At 44.1% G+C, this 18,979-nt stretch overlaps 1 pseudogene across 1 annotated transcript in view; it reads right to left on the minus strand.

The window, feature by feature from the left end:
- Positions 1-17,981, minus strand: part of LOC309621287 — a 47,102-nt pseudogene extending 29,121 nt beyond the window's left edge. The window contains exon 1 of the transcript in view: positions 17,514-17,981. The product of the transcript in view is annotated as an uncharacterized misc_RNA (transcript). The remainder of the gene's footprint in view (positions 1-17,513) is intronic.
- Between the last annotated feature and the right edge of the window lie 998 nt (positions 17,982-18,979).

The raw sequence follows: 18,979 nt of genomic DNA on the forward strand, positions 1-18,979 counted from the left end.
AGGCCAAGGAAATGAAAGATTTCTACATTTTTTGGTTTCACAAAGCAGTCTGACAAGTCGCCTGCAGCCAGCGTTGGAGGGCGATCCCCCAAACCATGCGCCAACCGCAGCACAGGGGATGCTGGAAGGTTCGGAAGGAGACAAAAGGCGGAGACAGGTAGAGGGTGAAAGAGAAACAGAGGGACCACAGAAAAGCAACAAGGTGGAAACACAGGGAGACAGTCACGGAAAGGGGTGGAGGGAAGAGATGGGGAGACAGTGGGGAAGAGGGATGTGCTTGAAGGGGGATGTCACAGACCTAGAGTCAGACAAAGCTACTGCAACCTTGGTCCACCTTCCACTCTGCCCCACCCCTCACACCAACCAGAAAACGGGAACGCCTCGGAGCAAAGGAGGGACCAGACACGTTCAGTATAGAGCTCTGTCCACGTGTAGTTACAGATCCCTGTCAGGCACGGTTACCTTGTCCTCTCTCCCCATCCCCCAGCCCCCATCCCGTGACCTTCTCCCCAGACAGCTCACCAGCTCCAAGCTCAGAGCCAGGAGGAAGGGAAGGAGGAGTTATTTATTTATCTAAACCATGTTTCAGTTTTTTAACGGCCTAACTGAGATAAAAGTCACAGACCCTCAGTGCCCAGCAAAGCTGTTCTCAGCGGGGAAAGTCTGTGAGGCTGAAGTTAATAGCACGAGGGCCACGTTAATGCCACTAGGGGGTTCAGATCAGAGGCTCCTGGAGGCGGCTTCAGGTGACGGTTTAATCACAACGGAAAAAACGGGTCTGGGGTTTGCAACGTGTGACTGGGGGGGTGGGGGGAGTGGGGATGGCAGAAAGGGGTTACAGGAGGGAGCGTGGGGAGCAGAAAACACAAAGGAAGACAGAATCCTCAATGCCTTTCAGAGACTGGAACTAGACCTGCAGAGGAGGGCAGCCCTGTCACACCGACCCCCCACCCCGCCCCGGGCATGTTAATAACACGGAACCACTTGCTCAAATTACACGTTAAAAAACACCTTCTTGGCCTTCCCTGGTGGCGCAGTGGTTACGAATCCGCCTGCCAACGCAGGGGACACGGGTTCGAGCCCTGGTCCCGGAAGATCCCACATGCCGCGGAGCAACTAAGCCTGTGCGCCACAACTACTGAGACTGCGCTCTAGAGCCCGCGAGCCACAACTACTGAGCCCGCGTGCCACAACTACTGAAGCCCGCGCACCCTAGAGCCCGTGCTCCACAATAAGAGAAGCCACCACAATGAGAGGCCTGCGCACTGTAACAAAGAGTAGCCCCCGCTCACCGCAACTAGAGGAAGCCAGTGCGCAGCAATGAAGACCCAACACAGCCAAAAATAAAATAAAATAAAAAATAAAATAAATTAAATTTAAAAAAAAAACTGTAAATGACGCCTGCCCTCAAAAAATGCCCTGGGGTAGGGCATAGGCAAGGAAATTCAACACATGACAAATTTTTCAAGAACTCAATATGAAGAGGGAAGGTGTAGTCACTCTTTAAAAAAAAAAGGAAAAGAAAAAAAAGGACATGCCTAAAGTTCACTATAAGGAATTCTTAGCCATATGCAAATCCAACGTCCAAAAAGGTTTCAGCTCACACCAGTCAAATGACCATCAGCAAAAAGTCTACAAACTATAAATGCTGAAGGGCTTGTAGAGAACTGTGTACCTTCTAGCTGCTGGTGGGATGTAAAGTGGTAACAGCACTAACACAAACTGAATGGAGCTGCTTTAAAAGGTAAAAATTCAGCTACCATATGATGCGGCAGGGCACCTTTTGGGCCTATAACCTAAGGCCACCAGAATCGGAAAGACAGAGGCAGGCAAATGTGCACTGCAGCAATATTGAAATAGCCAAGATATGGAAGCAAAAAAAAGGTCCATAAACAGATGAATGGACAAAGAAGAAGTGGTATATAGACAGAATGGAATATAAGTCACGAAAAAAAATAAAAGAATGGCATATGCAGCACCACACATGAGCCTAGAGATAATCACACAACGTGAAGTAAATCAGAATGCGAAAGACAAATGCCTTTTGATATCACTTATGTTATCTGAAAATTCATAAAAATGAACATATTTCCACAGAGAAAGGCAATCTCAGATTGAGAAGACAAACTTATGGTTAAGCCAAAGAAAAGGTGTGAGGAATGGATAAATTAGGATATTGGGGTTAACACACATATACTAATACGTATAAAATATATAATCCCCAAAGACCTATGGAATACCAAGAGTGGTCTACTCAACACTCTGTAATAACCTACATGGAAAAGAACCCAAAGATCAATAGATATATGTATATGTGTAAATGAACAAGATTCTGTACACCTAGAAAAAAAGACATTTTTCAATCAAGTTTGCTCTGATAAAAACTACAACTTAAAGACACAGACAAGAATTAAGGAGGCTAAAACTTATGGGGGTTTGTCCTGGCACATTCCACTCTAATCTGCAACCTAAAAGCACAACTTGCAGCAAGGTTCTGTTTCCCTAGCAAGCAGAGTTGGCAACGTAGAAGTCTTCCCACCCTAAGGCCGTTTCCTCAAACAGCAGCTCAAATCTACTGCTAATGGTCACTAATAGTCACAAGGACTGCAGGGCTGTAAATGACTCATGCCCTCAAAAAATATCCTGGGGCAGGGAATGGCCAAAAAATCCAAACGCGGCAAATTTTTCAAGAAGGCAATTAGAAGTTGTAAGTTTAGCTCAATCTTAAAAAAAAATGAAAAGGACATTGATAAACGCAAAACATCAGGAATTCTCAGACGCATGGAAACCCAATCTACACAAAGGTATCACCTCACACCAGTCAGAATGACCATCAGCAAAAAGTCAACAAACAATAGATGTTGAAGAAGTTGTGGAGAACAGCATAACCTCTCGGTCTAAGTGGGATGTAAACTGGTAACAGCCAATAATAGGAACAGAATGGCAGTGTGTTTAAAGGTAAAAAGTGAGTCACCATATGATCTGGAAGGCCCACTATTGGGCCTGTCACCTGTGAAAGCCAGAATCCAAAAGACACGGGATGGAAAATCGTGTATTGCAGCAGTATTTACAATAGGCAAGACATGGAAGCAAACAAAATGCCCATCAACAGATAAATGGACAAAGAAGAAGTGGTATACGTACCGAATGGAATAGTAGCCTCGGGAAAAAAATGAACAATGCCGTTTACAGGACTACAGATGAGCCTAGAAATAATCATATTAGGTTAAGTCAGTCAAAAGGGAATGACAAATATCCTATGATATCATTTATACATGTTATCCTAAGATTGCTACCAATGAACATATTTCCACAGAAAAAGACACTCACAGACTTATAAAACAAACTAATGGTTAACCAAAATGAAAGGTGGGAGGATGGATAATTTAGGACTAAGGGGCTAACATACATAGATTAATGTATGTTAAATGTATATAAACATATAACATATAAACTATATGAATTATATAATCACGAATACATAGAAAATATATAATGACAAAACACCTACCAAATACCAAGGGAGGTCTACTCAACATTCTGTAATAACATACATGGTAACAGGATCCGAAGATGAACAGACATATGCATGAATCATTGAGCAGATTCTGTACAGCCAAACAACCACAACACTCTAATCAAATTTACTCCGATAAGAAATAGAAATTAAATTTAAAAAACAAACATAAGTAAGGAGACATAAACTTCTGGGGGCTTGTCCCAGCACATTCCACTCTAATTTACAACCTTGGAACGCTACCTCCAGGAAGACTCTGTTGCCCTAGTAACAAGAGTTGAGAACGAAATAATGCTGCCACCTTGTGGCTCTTTCCCACAACAGCAGCTTTAAACCCAGTGCTAATGGTAGCTTAATAGTCACAAGGACTGCTGGGCTGTAAATGACGCCTGCCCTCAAAAAATGCCCTGGGGTAGGGAATAGGCAAGGAAATTCAACACATGACAAATTTTTCAAGACGTCAATATGAAGAGGGAAGTTGTAGTCACTCTTTAAAAAAAAGGAAAAGAAAAAAAAGGACATGCCTAAAGCTCAGTATAAGGAATTATTAGCCACATGCAAATTCAACGTCAAAAAGGTTTCAGCTCACACCAGTCAAATGACCATCAGCAAACACTGCAGGATTCCACTCCCTGTGCTTTGTGGCTGCTTCCCAATAGCTATCTAGTTTACATTTGGTAGTGTATATATGTCCATGCCACTCTCTCACTTCATCCCAGATTACCCTTCCCCCTCCCTGTGTCCTCAAGTCCATTCTCTATGGCTGAGTCTTTATTCCTGTCCTGCCCCTAGGTTCTTCATAACCATTTTTTTCTTTTTTTTTAGATTCCATATATATGTGTTAGCATACGGTATTTGTTTTTCTCTTTCTGACTTACTTCACTCTGTATGACAGTCTCTAGGTCAATCCACCTCACTACAAATAACTCAATTTCATTTCTTTTTATGGCTGAGTAATAGTCCATTGTATATATGTGCCACAGCTTTATCCATTCATCTGTCGATCCTGCCAACACTTTTACTTTACTCAACTGAGACCAATGTCAGACTTGTAAGGTAATAAATTTACGATGTTTTGAGTCACTCAATTTGCGGTAATTCGTATGAAAGCAATAAAAAACAAATACAGAGGTCCTACAAGAGCCAGGCTATATATTTATATTTAAGTATTTCTAAAATGAATTTAACCCTGTGATTCACAGCAGCAGCAGCTTCCAAGGGATCCCACCACACACCTGAGGCGAAAGCAGCCTAATAAAGAAGCAGTGACAGCAGCAGGTCACTGCCCCACACTTGGGGTAGAGGGGGATTTGATCTACTGTAGCAGCAGCATAGCCTGAATGGGAATGCATCCTCCTGTGGCACTAGTCCCATCAGCATTAGTCTAATCTGCTAGCATCTGCTGTGCCAACAGGCCCAACGTATACAAACCCTCCAACTCAGTAGCATTAAGTGAGCCAGGCTCAGTGTTTCCTGAAACTCATATCCAATGGCACTGGAAAGCCCAGATATCACCTACTGTTATGAAAACATAAAAAACAATAACAGAAGACTGGCAACTTCAGAAAGAAAAGGCGAACAATGGAATGGGTGAAAACAAGTGGGATAAATATAAGAGACTATCATTAGTCTCATGAGTTTCTTAAATTCCCTATGATGGTCAAACAAAAATTATGACACCGTCTGATGTGGTTCTCAATGTATATAAAGGAAATACTACAGAAAATCATACTTTAAAACTGGGGACTATTAAGAGACCTAAATGGAAGTAAAATTTTGAAACTTCACTTGAAGTAATAAAAGACAGATTCCAGTAGGCTATGATAAGTTACATATGTATAGTGTAAGGCCAAAAGCAACCACTAAGAAAACTATACAAACAGTATACACAAATGATTATAAATAAATTAGATTAAAATGGACTTACCAAAAAATGTTTAAGTAACCCACAAGAAGGCAAAATAAGAGAAACACAGGATTGAGAAACTAAGGTAAAAGACAAAACAAAAAATAAAATGGTAGACCTAATCTTTAACATAGCAATAATTACATTAACTGTAAATGATCTAAATAACCAAGTCAAAGACAGAGATTGGAAGAGTAGATGAAAAAATCACAAGCATGATCCAACTCTATACTGTCTATAAGAAGCTTACTTTAAACATCATGATATAGGTAGTTCAAAGTAAAAGGATGAAAAAGGTATATCATGTGAACATTCATCAGAAAAAGCAGGAATGGCTATATTAATATCAGATAAAGTAGATTTCAGAGCAAAGGAAATTATTAGGGGCAAAGAGGGTCATTACATAAAGATAACAGGAATAATCCACCTAGATGACCTAGTGATACTAAATGTGTGTGCACCAAACAACAGAACTTCAAAACACATGAAGCAAACACTGAAAAAGGTAAAAGGAGAGAATTTCAAATCCACAATTATTATTTGAGACTTCAACACAGCAATTTATAGAACTCCCAGAGACAAAAATCAGCAAGGGTATGGAAGAACTGAAAACATCATCAATCAACAGGATATAACTGACATTTAAAGAACACACTCAATAAAAGCAGAATACATATTCAAGTGTCCATGGAACATTCACTCATATACCATACACTGGGTGATAAAAAAAAACATTAGCAGATTTAAAAGAATTAAAATCATAGAGAGTATGTTCTCTAGCCATAATGGAACCAGACTAGAAATCAATAACAGAAAGACAACAGGAAAATCTTCAATCACATGAAAACTAAACATCACAATTCCAAATAACTCATGGGTAAAAAGTCAAGGAAAAATTTTTAAATGCATAGAATAAAAGAAAATGGAGATATAACAGATCAACGTTTGTGGAATGAAGTGAAAGCAATGCTGAAAGGGAAGTTTATAGCACTAAATTGGGAAAGAAAATATTTCAAAGAAATAGTCTAATTTTCTATATTAAAATAGTAAAAACGGAAGAGGAAAAAACACTAAACAAGCAGAAAGAAGGAAATAATAAAGATGAAACAAAAATCCATGAAACTGAAAACAGGAAAATGGGGGGGGGGAGGAAATCAATGAAACAAAAGGCTGGTTCTTCAAAATAAACAATCTCATCAAGAAAGATGTAGCAAGACTGATCAAGATAAAAAGAGAGATGGCACAAATCACAGATATCAGAAATGCAACCAGGGATACCATGACATATCCTGCAGGTTAATAAGGGACAAGTTATTATGAACAAGTCTACACTATAAATTCAAAAATGTGGATGAAATGGACCAATGCGTCTACACCCAAAACTACCAAAACTCAGCCAAGATGAAAGAGACAATCTCAATTTTCCTGTAACTATGAGAAACACTGATTTTTCATTTAAAAACTCCCAAAAGAAATATTCAGGCTTAGATGTTTCACTTTTACCCAAGACTTAAAGAATTAACACCAATTTTACATGACTTGATAAGAAACAGAAGTAGAGGGAACAGTTCCTAATTAATTTTATGAAGCCAGTATTACCTTGATACCAAAACCAGACTGGGATAGTATAGAAAGAAGAAAACTACAGGCCAGTATTTTTTATGAAATTGGCTGTAAAAATCCTCAGCCAAATATGAGCAAATTAACTCCAGAAATATATAAAAAGAATAATATACCATGACCAAGTGGTATTTATTCCAGTTATGCAAAGTTGGTTAAATATTTGAAAATCAAACAATGTAATCTACCATATCCAATAGATTAAGGGGGAAAAGTCATGTGATCCTAATCATTAATGCAGAGAAAGCATTTGACAAAATCCAATCCCATTCATGATTTTAAAAAAAGAAGAAAAGAAACTCCAAGCAAACTAGGAGTAGAAAAGGAACATACTGAAACTCATAAAGATGATCTACAAACAACCTATACCGACATTATATTTAACTGTGAAAGACTGAACGCTTTCTCTGTAAGATCAGAAACAAGGCACCGATATCTGCTCTCACCACTTTTATTAAATATATTACTGGAGGTTCTAGTAAGAAAATAAAGCAAAAATAAATAAACAGATACATTTAAAAGTTAAATTTTTAAAAAGTTTATTTAAAAGATGAAAGAACTATTCCTACTATGTTGAATAGGAAGGAATATATCCTCCTGAATGTTGAATAGTAATATATCCTATTATATTGAATAAGGAAAACTAAAACTGTCTGTATCTGAAGATGAGATGATAATCTAAATGGAGAAAATACCAAGGAATCCACAAAAAGCTTGAGAAATAATATTAGTTTGTAAATGTTTTAGAGTACAAGATCCACACAATTTTATCAAATTATATATTAATAACAAATGTGTAGAAGCTTAAATAAAAATATGTGATGCCATTTACAACTGACCTAAATAAATACTTAAATAGAAGCCCAATAAGACATTTATAGGACCTCTATACTGAAAATTACAAAATGCTGATGAAGAAAATTTTAAAAGTCCCAAACAAATAGGGAGACATACCTTGTTCATGGATTAGAAAACACAACATAATAAAGCTGTCAATTCTCCCCAAGTTAAGAGGCTTAACACAATTACTCTTAAAATGCCCTCAAGGTTTTTGTGGATGTAGACAAGCTTATTCTAAGATTTATATGGTAGGAAGAGGCTGAAGAATAGCTAAAACAATTTGTAAAGGAAGATTAAAATGGGAGGAATTAATCTACCCAATTTCAAGATTTCGCAGTAATGATGGAGGGTAGATACATAGATCAATGGAATGGAACAGAGAACCCAGCAATAGACTGACACAAATACATTTAACTTGGTTTTGACAGCAGTGCAAAAGCTATCAAGGAAGAATAGACTTTTCAAAAAATGGTACTGAAACAGTTGGACATCCCTCGACAAAAACAAACAAACAAACAATGAACCTTAACCTAAACCTTACACATCTTACACAAAAATTAAATCAAAGTGGATCATAATCTTAAATGTAAAAGCAGGACATTTTTAGAAAAAAAAAATAGGAGAAAATCTTTGGCATCTAGAACTAGGTGAATAATTCTTAGACTTGACACCGAAAGTATGATCAATAAAAGCAAAAACTGATCAATTGGATCTCATCAAAATGAGTTAAAAATGCTTCATAGAAGATCCTTTTAAGTGGATGAAAACTCAAATTACACAGTGGGAAAACATATTTGAAAATCCCATAGGAGACAAATGACTTGTATCTATAATATACAAAGAACTCTCCAAACAACTTAAAAAAATCCAACTAGAGAATAGGCAGAAGACAGGAACAGACATTTCATGGAAGAGAATAAACACATGGCAAAGAAGCACATGAAAAGATGTTCAACATCGTTAGCCATCAGGGAAATGCAAATTAAGACCATAATGAGATATCAGAGAATAACTAAAATTAAAGTATAGTGACAACATCAAATGCTAGCGAGTACGTAGAAAAATTATATCACATCACTGGTGGGAAAATAAAATGGTTTAGCCACTCTGAGAAACAGCTTGACAGTCTCTTTTAATCCTAAAAGTAGATTCACCCTACAATGCAGTAATTGTACTCTTGAGCATTTATCCAAAAGAAACAAAAACTTAATGAAGTTCCCACAGAAACTTACACATAAATGTTCATAGCAGTTTTATTTCTAATAGCCACAAACTGGCAACTCCCCAAATGTCTTTCAATGGGTGAATGTTGAAACAGATTGTGATAAAATCTTATGATAGAATACTACCGAGCAACAACAAGGAACAAATTATTAATATATGCAAAAATTGAAATGAACTTCAAGGGAATGATGCCGAGGGAAAAGTTTTTAAAAGCCAATCTCCGAAGATTAAGTAATTCATGATTATGTTTACATATTATTCTTAAAATAACAAAACTGTGGAGATGGAGAACAGATTAGAAGTTGCCAAGGGTTAGAGATGGGGGTAGAAGGTACAGCGGGGGAACTCTGTGAGGTTTTTGTGGTCCCAGTACAAATAATACAGCAATCTTGGTTTTAATCCCTAAAGATTTTTAAAAGCAATTCCTAGTAAGAGGTGTCCAGATATTTAGCAATGGCAGCAGATTAGAGGTATAGCTCCCCAACATGACAACTTCGAAAGAGATCTATACTATCAATACTAATTTAATGCATATGTTAATTTTTAAAAGGCCAGTCACAATACTTAAATGGTACATATCTTAACGATATTACTCTGGGTATCCAGCTATACCAGATGGACTAGCAGGATTTTCTGTCCATTCAATCTTATTTAAGACAGTAAATCTTATAATAAGACAGTTAAAAAAAGAAAAAGAAAAACAACAAACCTCAACTACAGTTGGATATTCTCACAGCAAGATGAGGTGAAAATACGTAGCAGCGGTTCAAAAGCTTAAGCAGTGGCACCTAAATTTGGCTGCACATTAGAATCCTCTGAAGCACTTTTTAAAAACCCTCACACCGACGGTTGGTCATGCTAGACCAATACAATCCTTTTAACTCTCCTCAGACGATGCCAATGTCTAGCCAGAACGGAGAACCAGCGGACTAAGCAGAAGGGGATGTTTCTACAAAGATCTCTTAACAATAAGTCCTCTCACCCAATCAAGATTTACCTCCCCGCAAAGGGGTAAAGAAGGCTAGATGTTGTCCATACTTGCTTAGCTTTAATTAGCACTTGTGACTTGCCCAAAACCTAGATCATGTTTCCCCTAAATTTCATGTTATTCCCTAAGTTTATCAAACCCAAGGCTAAGGGGTTTGCCAGGATGAGATTTTAAGTGCTCACACAGGGGAAGTCCCTGGCAAACCAGGACAGCGGTCACTCTACACTGCAATGTAAAGCATCCTAAATAACCCTGCCACTGCTCCCAGATACTAGTCTGTGCCAACCAGTGGAGAAAAGGCATTCTCCATTACTACCATGGCAAATGCTACTGTACTTACCTTGGCTAGTCCCTATCTTTTCCAGGCGCCACTCCCCTTCACCTGCTGGTGGACGCTTCGGCCAGCTGACAATGCAGATATTTTCAAACTTTAAGGTGAATAAAAATCATCTGGAGGGCCTGTTGTAACAGAGATCACTGAGCCCCACCAGAGTTGCTGATTCCATAGGGCTGGGACCGGGCCCTAAAACTTGAATATCTAACACATTATCAGGGGATGCTGGGAAAGCTGGTCAGGTAATGGTAAAGCTGGCCAGGAAAAAGAAACCCGACGTGTCAGATCATAAAGTATGGCAGGGCAAGCCCGCCGGCAGTCCAGGCCGGGGGGAGGGGGCGGACCTGGGTCCCCAGCCCTACAGGGCCAACGGCAGACCGGCTCGGGCGCCCCTCGGAAGCGCGGGGTCCCCGCTGCCGAGTCTGTGCCCCCGGCCGGCCCCGGCTCCCCTCTGCCCACCCTGCGCGCGGGGGCTGCAAACAGCCGCGGAGAACCAGGCAGGGCGGGAAGGGGGGCTCCAAAGAGGGTCTGGCGACTTGAGTCGCTCCGTTACTCGGTGGGCTCAGCGCGCGCCGTGGGGGAAGAGAGGTGGAGGTCCGGGAAGAGGGGACGGGCGGCACTCACGTAGACCAGCAGCAGCCATGGGTAGACGGCGGGCTCGGCCACCACGGGCGACTCCAGCCTCAGCTTCTCCCCCACGTTTTCGCGCGCGGCCCCCGCACCAGGCTAGTCTGGCGGTTGGGGGAGGGGCGGGGCGCCGCCGGCGGGGGCGGGACAGGCGGGCGGGCGGGAGGCTGAGGGGAGGGAGCCTGGCCTGGGCCTCAGCCGGCGCCGCCGCCGCCGCCGCCGCCGCCGGCCTGCTCCCGTCCGGCCCCCGGCTCCCTCTTTGTGGTCACAGGCCCGGGGCCTCCAGCGCTGCTGCCAACTGGGGCCGGCGTGAGGCAAGCACAATGAGCCGGGGCCCGGCTGAACCACTCACTCGCGGCGAGCACCTCCCGCCCCGTGGACCCGCCCCCACGCACGCACGTACGCACGTACGCACGCACGCACGCACGCACGCAAGCACGCACGCACGTCTTCAGCTGCCCCCCCCCCCCGGCCACACCCACCGGCCCGAAGTGGAGACCCGGGGAGACCCCTCGGGGCCTGGGGTGGCGGGTTCGACTCCCGCCCTTGACGTACCGTGACACCTCCCCCCCAATATGTTTCTAGGTATTATATGTATATATGAATATACTATTATATACACACTTGCGTATGAATTTATATGTGTATGTACATGCGCATATTTACATATAGGTGTGTGTGTGTACACATTGTATATATGTATGTGTATATATCTTATATATATGATATATGTATGTATATATACGATGAATTTCTATATACAGTACATATATATTTTTATGCTATATGCTTTTATATGTAGGTGTATATGTGTGTCTATATGTATGTACGTGTATGTATTGCATATATTATATGTGTATGTATGTATACTGTCTATATGCACACCTAAATATCTTTGTATGTGTGTATATACATATGCTATATATGTACCTAGGTGTGTATATTGCATATGTTATACGTATGTGTACATACTGTATACATACCAACTATGCATTTTATATGTGTGTATGTATAGTGTATATGTATGTGTGTATTGTCTATATTGTGTGTATATGTGTGTATACATACTGTATATATACAAACTGCATTTTATATGTGTGTATATATGTATGTGTGTATTGTATATACTATATGTGTATATGTGTGTACGCATACTGCATATGTACACAGCTGTATATTTTTGTATGCTTGTACATATGTACGTGTGTGTGTATATACACACACACCCCATATGGATTCTGTTTGTCTGGAGAACCCTCACTGATACGGACACTTATGACAATTGAGTACCTGCTCTTTGCCAGCCAGGGAGCCAAAGGCTTGTCTTTCGGTGTCTCCCTTAAGTATCACGAGTCCCAGGAGGGAAGGTGATGCTGCTCCTACCAGTTGAGGTGCCTCAGGGTCAGTTAGGTGGACAGGGCGGGGGGCTGGAGCCTGGTGGAGCCCAGGTGGAGTTCTAGCAGCAGTACAGCCTAGCAGTCCCACTTCCCTGGGTGCTTCTCACAAAGACGCCGAGGGAGAGTCGGGATCTGAAGGAGGGAATGAGGAAGCTTCCGTGGGTCCGCAAGCCCAGACCAAGGCTGACTCGTCAAGAGTGTTAGAGGTCAGGACTGTGGTTACCCTGGGGGTGGGCTTACACAGAGCCATTCATATCCTGAAAAAGTATCCATTCTGCTCTTGTTTGTATGGTTACCCCCCTCCCCCAAATCTTTTAAAAACAGATTCTCTTGGTTGCTGGGAACACACACGGGGAAGTTGTGTGTGAGGGGGTATGATCCAGGGGACAGGGAGGATAAGCCCCCCACTCGTAGGGCAAGGAGTGGCTCAGCTTTGTGAGCTGAGGATGGCCCACGAGGTTCCAGAGAGAAGGGTCCCTGCTCCGTTCCTGCTCTGTGCACCCCATTCCCAGCCTGAGAAGCCCAGAGCCACCCACCCCCCCGCAACACACGCACACCAGGGAGGAGAGCCAGTCACCCTGGCTCCCAGCCTCCGGCTCCAAGGCTCCCGGCACTAGGAGCTATTTTCAGCTTTCATGCCCTAGGACACGGCCAGAGCTATTGTCTCCGGAAACTCTCTGTCTGTCTCTCGCCCGGCCTCCCTCCCTTCCTCCCTCCCTCCTCCGCTTCTTCCCCTCCAGCTCCATCTGTCCTCCCCTCCACCCTGCATTTCTACCCAGGATGGCTCACAGACAGCTGCTCCCCGTGCCCACCTGCCACCATTCCATGGATGTCAAAGCAAGCCCTGGGGACTTCCCTGGAGGTCCAGTGATTAAGACTCCGAGCTTCCACTGCAGGGGACGCGGGTTCGATCCCTGGTCAGGGACATAAGATCCCACATGCCACACAGCACGGCCAAAACAAAATGAATAAATAAAGTTATAGTGATGAAACAGCCCTAGTGGTGCAAGGATGGGATGTATAGCTCTATGGTATAGAAAAAAGATCCAGAAACAGATATATGAGAACTTGATATGATAGAAAGTGGGGAAATTAAGGAGTTTTCAATAAATGGCATTAGGACAATTGCATATCCATGTGGGGAAAAGTAAATTAGAAAAAAAAAAAAAGCAAGCCCTGGTCAGGTGTGACCTTGGGCCCAGGGCCATTGGCACAGGTTGTCATGTGGGATGTTCTTCCTTAGACTCCTCCCTCCCTCCTGTGTCACTGTCACTTCCTCCAGAACCTTCCTGGACTCCCCTCCACAAGCCCGGGGTGTGCCCTCACCCGCCCTGGATCACCAGAATTCCAATCCCGGCCCACCCTTCCCCGCCAGGTAGAGAACTGTGCATGGTCAATAAGACCGTAGAGGTCATTGGCCATTGCTATTGCAGCTGGAATTGTTACTGTGTTTAGATAGGGTGACCAACACCCGCCCCCAGTTTGCCCAGGACCGCTCAGGTTTGAGCGCTGGAACTCTGGGGAAACTCTCAGTCCCGGGGAACCCCAGAAGGCTGGTCAGCCTATTTAGGACAGATCTTTCACTTGATCTCCCAACCCCCGAGAGCCAGAAAGGGAATCTCCCCCCTCCTTCCATTGTAACCTTCATTCATTCATCCACTCATCCCTTTATTCAACTCCTTTATTCAGCAAGTATTTATGAAGCATCTACTACACAGCAGACACTCTTCTAGGTGCTGGGGACATAACAGCATCCCTGTCCTCAAAGAGCTCACGTTCTAGCGAGGGCAGCAAACAGTAAACTGAGAAGGTGTGATTTATTACATGGGGATGATGTCTCGGAGACCACTGCAGGGCAGGGGAGGTGGGAGAGGAAAGGGGCAGTTCTAAATGCAGGCGCTGACGGGATTGGGGCAGACCTTGCCCTGGGCCAGGCTGGTTGCTTCAACACAGCTGTCCTCGCCCAGAGCCATCCTGCCCCCGCCTCACCCAGTTCTTCCGTGATGTGTGGGGAAAATCTGTGGTTGTCACAACTGGGAGGGAGGGCCCCTGGAATCAAATGGGTGAGGCCAGGGATGCTGCTAAACCCCACACAGTGCCCAGGAGGGGCCCTCAGCAGAGGATGACCCGCCCCGAATAACCCCAGTGCCACGGGGGAGACCCTGCACTAGTATTATTCAGACCCGCTGGTGCCCCGATTCCTGCACAGGCAGGGACTCTAACCGGCTCACCTCTGTATCCCGAGGTGACCTAGAGTGGGGCAGCCACGAGGGCTGAGATGAGTATCGGGGGTGAAATGACAAACCTCTGCACCCACTCTCCCCTCCGCACCCCAGGGGCGATGGTCTCTATCTCCTCCCCGTGCAGGTAGCTTTTCCCTGAGCCATTTCTTCTTGTCAAGGTCCCTGTCGCAGGTTGGGTTCCCCGAAGATGACGTTGAGAGCAAGGATTGGAGTGCAGGTGGTTGATGTGAGGCGTGCAGGAACAGATACAGCTGCCATAGGGTCCCACAATTCCACTCCCGGGCATAGATCCGGAGAAAACTCTAATTCAAAACTATACATACACCCCTGGCATTTCCCTGGTGGTCCAGTGGTTAAGAATCCATGCTTCCAGTGCAGGGGGCGTGGGTTCCATCTCTGGTCAGGGAACTAAGATCTCACATGCCGTGTGACAATAAAAGAAGAAAGAAAAAAGAAAGAAAGAAAGAAAGAAAGAAAGAGAGAGAAAGAAAGAAAGAAAGAGAAAGAGAGAGAGAGAAAGAAAGGAAGAAAGGAAGAAGGAAAGAAGAAAGAAAGAAAGATACATGCACCCCAACGTTCATTGCAGCACTATTTACAGTAGCCAAGACATGGAAGCTACCTAAATGTCCACTGATGGATGAATGGATAAAGAAGATGTGGTACATATATACAATGGAATATTATTCAGCCATAAAAAGAATGAAATAATGCTATTTGCAGCAACGTGGATGGACCTAGAGATTATCATACTAAGTGAAGTAAGTCAGAAGAGAAAGACAAATATCATATGATCTCACTTATATGTGAAATCTAAAATACGACACAAATGAACGCGTCTACAAAACAAAAACAGACTCACAGACATAGAGAACAGACTTGTGGTTGCCAAGGGGGAGAAACAGTGAGGGAGGGTTGGATTGGGAGTTTGGGGTTAGCAGATGCAAACTATTAAATATAGGATGGATAAACTACAACGTCCTACTGTCTAGCACAGGGAACTATATTCAGTATCCTGTGATAAGCCATAACGGAAAAGAAAAAAGTTTTATTTATAGGTTCCATCCCTAACTGAGCTGGCCCATCCCCTCCCATGTTTCTAAGTGCAGCCCGAGGCTGCAGACTTCCCACCGTGGTCTTCAGCTCCAGAGCAAGCCACCTGCGAACCACCCACATCTTCCCAGGGGCTGGCAACTCTCCTTTGCTACTGATTCCAAGACACATCCAAATAGCAAAAATGTGACCATGAAAAGAAACTCAGGCATGTTCAAATCAGGGAAATAACATTCTTAGCTCTGTTCAGTACTCGCTTAATTTTACAAGAGCTTAGAGTTACAAAAAAGTTGCAAAGATCTGTACAGAGTGTACAGAGTGCCGTGGACCCTGACCCAGTACCCCTATTTCCAACTCATTAGTACCTTAGTGTGACATGTTTATCCAACTAAGGAACCCAGATGGATACATTGTTATTAACTAAAGTCCACACTTTATTAGAATTTCCCTAGTGTTCCCCTAACATCCTTTTTCTGTCCCAGTCTCCTCTGGGCTGTGACATTTCTCAGACGTCGCTGGGTTTTGATACCTTGAAAGTTTTGAGGAGGACTGGTCAGGTGTTTTGTCCCTCAATTTGTTAGTCTGTTTGTTTTCTGATGTTTTCTTATGGTTGGTCTGGAGTTATGGGGTTTGGGGCGGAAGACCCAGACAGAGATAAAAATGCCATTCTCCTCAGGTCACATCAAGGATACACACCATCAACGGGACTTATGACAAACGATTTTACCCTTGATCACCTGGCCAGTATCGTCTTTTTTTTCTTGCTGCGTTGGGTCTTCGTTGCGTGTGGGCTTCTGTAGTTGTGGCACGGGGGCTCAGTAGTTCTGGCTCCCAGGATCTAGAGTGCAGGCTCAGTAGTTGTGGCCCACGGGCTTAGTTGATCTGCGGCACCTGGGATCTTCCCGGACCAGGGCTTGAACCTGTGTCCCCTGCATTGGCAGGCGGATTCTTTTCTTTTTTTCTTTTGCAACCAAAACGTTAATCCCAAGGATTCTCACAAAACATATTACAAATGACAGCATGAAAAAAAAAATTGCACAGTAACTCAAAGTTCAGCTCTACAATATACTCTTAATCTGGCAGGACATTGGTATCTTGATAATCTCAAATTTCCAAAAAATATTACAAAGAGCTATGTATTCATGTACAGCAATCACAGAGGGGACGTATGACCTAACTCAAAGGTAAACTAACTTCCTTGAAACTTCTTAGATTTTAAACTCCCTGGACAATCTCTTGTCCGGTGTGAAGACTAGTGGAATTTTTAAACCTCTAATCTAGGGTAAGGGTGCGGCTTTCATTTTTACCTGCTGGCTTGGGTTCACAGCACCTTTTAAAGACTGCTTGCTTAACTACAGCTGCATACCATATCCCAGCTACAGAAAGTCTTTTCAATGTTTGCCAGTGTTGTTTCCATAATAGTAAACATCACACTTTAGGTGGGCAGGAGTTAGAGTTTTATTATCAGTCTAGGCAAGACCAAAAATTCAAAGCAAGTTCAATTTTGCTTAAGGGAACATTGTAAGGTAACAATTCTTCATATTACATGCCTCCCAGGACCCATTTCAAACCATAGAGAATGACACCTTTATGTGTCACTGTCCCAAGAGACAAACAAATGTGAACAACTAAAACATTTAAAAAGTGCACCAAGCTTCAGAAGTCTCAAACAAAACTTGAATTTTCTGTACATACTCCTGCCAAATGAAGTTATTGCCTGTACACCACTCCTCTTGCAAAGTGGTCTTCTATTTCCTTTCATCTGACCTAGATCGGCTAGGAGACCTAGAGAAAGATCAGGACGGCTTGTGATTTCTCTCTTGGGACAGGGATCTCTCTCTTCTCCTATATCTAGAAAGGGACCTGCTCTGGCTGACGGAGAAGGCTCTCCATCTTGGAGATGTGCGGGAGGTGGAGGACTCCTCCTCCCATAATCATCTCGAGGGCGACGACCCCAAGAAGGAGGCGGTCACGATTTCGACTTCTCTTTTCCCCATTCGACAGGTCCACTCTTACTCGGCAGCCACATAGTGTTCTCCCATCTAGTTCTCGGACAGCATCGGCTGCATCTCGGGGATCTTCACATTCAACGAGAGCGAAGCCGGGAGGGTTTTTAGCACCCCACACACTTCAGAGTGGTCCATAATAGCCTAAAGCTCGTTCCAATTCAGCCTTGTTACCACTGTTTCCAAGATTCCCTACATAAACTTTACAGTCCAACGGACAGGAATCACGTTGCAAGACCCTCGTGGCTCCTGGGTTTCACGGGCCACAGGGTGGTCCCGGGCCTCTAGAATCTGGTAGCTGAATCTGCTCGCACAAGCTGTCCTGTGGGGATGCGTTTTCCCCTATGTGTCCAGCCCGGGGCCCTGCTCTCTTGGCCCGGCCTCCCGGGTGAGAGGGTGAACCCCAGCTCCCTGGAGCAGACACTCAGAGCCCTGGTGACCGGACTCACGGCTGACGGGGCTGGAGCGGCGGCTGGACACGTGTGGCCAGCCTGGTGGTGTTTGGCCCCGTCTGCAGTTCCAGTTCCAGCTGAGAAAGAGCCTCCCTGTGTTACTTTCTCCTGGTTGTGTAAGGATCCCCGGTGTCATTTGACAGAAATGTAGACGGTGTGTTCTTTCTCTCTTTTCTCCCTGCTTCCTCTCCTCCCTCTCTGCCTCCCTCTCTCCCTGTACCTCTTTCCCTGTTCCGCTCTCCCTCTACCTCTTTCCCACTCCCTCTCTGTCTCTCCCTCTGTCGCTTCCTCTCTCCCTCCCTCTCTCCCTCTCCCTCCCTCTCCCTCTCTCTTTCCTCTCCCTATCTCCCTCTCTCCTCTCTCCCTCTTCCCTCTTCCTCTCCCTCTTCCCTCTGCCTCTTTCCTCTGCCTCTTTCCTCTCCCTCTTCCCTCTCCCTCTTCCCTCTCCTCTTTCCCTCTCCTTCTCTCCCTCCCCCTCTCTCCCTCTCCCTCTCTCCCCCCTCTCTCTCCCTCTTCCTCTCTCCCTCTCCCCTGTCTCTGCCTCTCCCTCCGTCTCTCCCTCTGGGAGGGAGTGAGGGAGATGGAGAGATGGAGGGAGCGGGAGAGTTGGAGGGAGAGGGAGAGGGAGAGGGAGAAGAGGGAGGAGAGGGAGGGAGGAGACGTCTCTCCCTCGCTCCCTCCCTCTGCCTCCCTCCCTCTCCTCTCTTTCCCTCTTCCTCCGTCTCTCCGTCTCCCTCACTCCCTCTCAGAGAGGGAGAGACGGAGGGAGAGGCAA

Source organism: Balaenoptera borealis (genome assembly GCF_965194805.1).
Source record: "Balaenoptera borealis genome assembly, contig: HAP1_SCAFFOLD_248, whole genome shotgun sequence".
NCBI classification, from domain to species: Eukaryota; Metazoa; Chordata; class Mammalia; order Artiodactyla; family Balaenopteridae; genus Balaenoptera; species Balaenoptera borealis.